Here is a 3,964-nt window from a genome sequence, read left to right as displayed (position 1 = left end):
CCTTAAGACATGAAGGGCGGGATGAGGAGAAGCACGACCCACGACCTGCACGACCTGGGACACCTCCACACTGACCCACCACCTGGACACCTCCACACTGACCCACCACCTCCACACTGACCCCCCACCTGGACACCTCCACACTGACCCACCACCTCCACACTGACCCACCACCTGGACACCTCCACACTGACCCACCACCTCCACACTGACCCACCACCTGGACACCTCCACACTGACCCACCACCTCCACACTGACCCACCACCTGGACACCTCCACACTGACCCACCACCTCCACACTGACCCACCACCTGGACACCTCCACACTGACCCACCACCTCCACACTGACCCACCACCTGGACACCTCCACACTGACCCACCACCTCCACACTGACCCACCACCTGGACACCTCCACACTGACCCACCACCTCCACACTGACCCACCACCTGGACACCTCCACACTGACCCACCACCTGGGACACCTCCACACTGACCCACCACCTGGGACCCCTCCACACTGACCTGGGACACCTCCACACTGACCCACCACCTCCACACTGACCCACCACCTGGACACCTCCACACTGACCCACCACCTCCACACTGACCCACCACCTGGACACCTCCACACTGACCCACCACCTCCACACTGACCCACCACCTGGACACCTCCACACTGACCCACCACCTCCACACTGACCCACCACCTGGACACCTCCACACTGACCCACCACCTGGGACACCTCCACACTGACCCACCACCTGGGACCCCTCCACACTGACCCACCACCTCCACACTGACCCACCACCTGGACACCTCCACACTGACCCACCACCTGGACACCTCCACACTGACCCACCACCTCCACACTGACCCACCACCTCCACACTGACCCACCACCTGGGACGGTCACCCAGGGCCTGTGATGTATTAGGGCTCTGTGGAAACACGTGTGAAGGAAAATCAGGATGTGGATTTGGAATGAAAAGATAACCGGTGTTCCTGTAACAGGCCAACGATTTGAAGTAGTTTTGGCTTTACAAAACTGTATTTTTCCTGTGAATACTTCAAACGATTAGGGCGTTAGGATCTACTCCTATTGAAGCGGAACAACCACCTCTGTTCCCCAACATCTACAGCTTCAACTTGAGAGAAATGATGCATGTGTGTGTGTGTGTGTGTGTGTGTGTGTGTGTGTGTGTGTGTGTGTAACAACCAAGAGGCACACTTAATGCGTTATCCGATGGACCGCCTCACAGCGGAAGCTATCGGAAGCGATGATAAATCTTTGAAAGAGAAAGTAGCTCTTGTCCCATTAGCTCATTGAGAAGTGTCCCGGTGCGGCTGTAGCCGGGCTCTGAGGTCCTGCCACGCTGCAGCAGCGTGGGCATCAGACCCTTTGATGATCACAGGCCTCCGCTCTGCCGGCTGACGGGCGCTATAGCACACGTGCAGACGAGGACTGCAGGAGGCTAGTCTAGGATGACATGTCCACATTGCTCAAAACAAAAAAAATTCAGAAAGACGTTCTTTTGGTGGGGAGGGGGATCTGGAGAGGTTTGGCACAGAAGTGGAGTTACGAAGGACATCTGGACAGCCAGCACATCTGCACCGGTTGACCTCGCTGGAGGGATATAGAAGGAGGTCTCAAATTAACCTGGGACCGGGGCTGTTCCGACAACACACAGACATTTTTCCAATGAGGAAATATCTTTGGTGTAATTTAAGTGAGGACATCCAGCGCTGAACCTTCCAGCCCACCCCTACCTCGCAGCATCTTGTCTCAACATTATTTTAACCAAGTGAGAAATGGTTTTGTTTTAACACCGTGTACGTATTGTGCTTGGTCCTATCGGTGTGTGCTGCTTGTATCCTTCAGCCATATGAACATGTTGTTGACGTCCTGGGCTCCAGCAGCTGTCCTGGGCTGAGGCCTCCTTCTCAGATGAGCTAAACATGCATCATTTCTTTATGCAGCTGTCTCCGTTTTCCTCGGTGGATTCTGGAAAAAAAATGGTGTGCATTGGATGCTGTTTACGGAATGCGTTATTATCAACAGTGCTGTGGCTGATTCCACATCTTGGCTGTTAGCTTTTTTTATGTGCTTGAGAAATGCTGTTTTTTCACTTGTGGGATCTGGACCGGCCTCATACTTTTTTTGTGAATCGTCATATTTACTAAAACAAAGGGTTTGTTGTCCATTTAAATCTGCTTCAACAATGAGCATTGTGCTCCCTCCTTTGCAAACTCCTTCACGGGAACGGAGCAGAGTTTACAAACTCCCAAATTAAAAGATGGTGTGATACCATCTTTCCATTTACAGTTAGGTAAACAGTCTGCAAATCCAGTGATTGTTCACAGATTATTCCCTCAAAACAACTTCCTAGGAATCATATTTCCAGAGAAGGTTAAAGAGAACAAGGAAACCACCACAATTAGATTTCCAGAAAAGATAAAATGAATTAGTGCATAGGTTCAGTATCCTAATGCAGTGAAATGAACACATTCACCTTTTAAACTGCAAGCGACGATTAGACAAAGTGGTGAACTCTTCAGTACCATTGTAGCTTCATGGTGAGGGCTGAACCTCCCTCCGGCTCTCCACTTAGTACTCAGTCTGTTGTACACCGGCTCTACTGTACTTCAATGTCCAACCATGCAGTACACGTTGTGAAGTCAGCTTCAAAAGCAGGCTAATGTAATCTATTGATAATGCTGACAAAATAGCTTCCTGCGTCAATTGCTTCCACATCGATCTCATCTCAGGCCTTGGGTTCCTGTTTCCGGAGGAGGCCGTAGAGAAGGCCGTCTACTCCCCAACGCACCCTCAGCACTGTCCACTTCTAGCGTACTCATCAGGTTTAAGGCCGGTCCACACGGAGCCCGTCGACACCGCCGTCCGGTCCGTCCCGTTACACAAAGCAGTCACGACACGTATCTCTGAAACACTACATAAAAACAGACTGCATCCCATCACAAAAGGTTTCATCAGTGAAATTTTGAATTTTATTCGTTCATCAATACACCATGAGAAGAAAATAAAAGCTTTTGTTTGCTGTTCTTCTTCGTTGCCAGTGACGCTCTCTCAGACCAATAGTGGCCTAAAACCACCATTTGGATTCCAGTATCTTCAGACTGGAATCACTGGAAACTCAATAAGAAAAGCATTTAAAACAGAAAGAAACAGATCCCGGGTAGTTCTTTTCTACTCCAGCCCACCACGAGATCTTCTAGATCTCCTCTAGTTAAAACCTGTTATATATATTTGGAGAACTGCTTGTGTGAAAATTAGACTGAAAAATACGACAAAAGAAAGAAAAAAAATTCTTGGTCTTCCACGGTGACGGAATAGGTTCTGTAAATTAATCGATACCTGCTCTGAGGTGACACAGCCCAGCTGCCAACATCTGCTCATGCTCTCAGCTGCTTGGTCTACCAGGTCCACAGTGGAAACATCCACACTCAACCATCACTCCTACACATCAGTGAAAGTACAGTAACTTCATGTATATGGAATATATTACTTAGTACCCTTAACTAATACACCTAGCCCTCCAATGTGTTTGCATGGCCTCGGTCCAGAGACCGAGAGCCATCAAAGACAGGGTCTTTAACAAGCACTATAGGGGCAAACACGAAACAAGACTGCCCCCTGGTGTAGAGGAGCAGTACATGCGTCCCTACACACATATACATTGGCTATATACAATATAGTAGAGATAAGGCATTATTCAGAACACACACACACACACACACACACACACACACACACACACACACACACACACACACACACACACACACACACACACACACACACACACACACACACACACACACACACACACACACACACACACAGTCCCGAGAATCCAGTGGAGATAAGAAAGGATCAAATTAGATGTGCCGTCTCGGCCGTGTGTTTGGTGAAGTTACGTCTTTCTTGACAATAAATCAAA

The 3,964-nt window shown here is 49.3% G+C and overlaps 1 protein-coding gene across 2 annotated transcripts in view; it reads right to left on the bottom strand.

Annotated features, from left to right (window-relative positions):
• Positions 1-2,994: 2,994 nt before the first annotated feature.
• The window catches only part of LOC311354714 (NEDD4 family-interacting protein 1-like), a 9,179-nt gene continuing 8,209 nt past the window's right edge, over positions 2,995-3,964 (bottom strand). For both annotated transcript variants that reach the window (XM_084474552.1, XM_084474553.1), the window contains one exon: positions 2,995-3,964. This exon is cut by the window's right edge and continues 133 nt beyond it. The gene's annotated coding sequence lies outside the window, so the exon portion shown is untranslated.

Source organism: Micromesistius poutassou (genome assembly GCF_964030765.1).
Source record: "Micromesistius poutassou genome assembly, chromosome: 10".
Taxonomy (NCBI): domain Eukaryota; kingdom Metazoa; phylum Chordata; class Actinopteri; order Gadiformes; family Gadidae; genus Micromesistius; species Micromesistius poutassou.
This window is presented reverse-complemented; position numbering and strand designations above follow the sequence as displayed.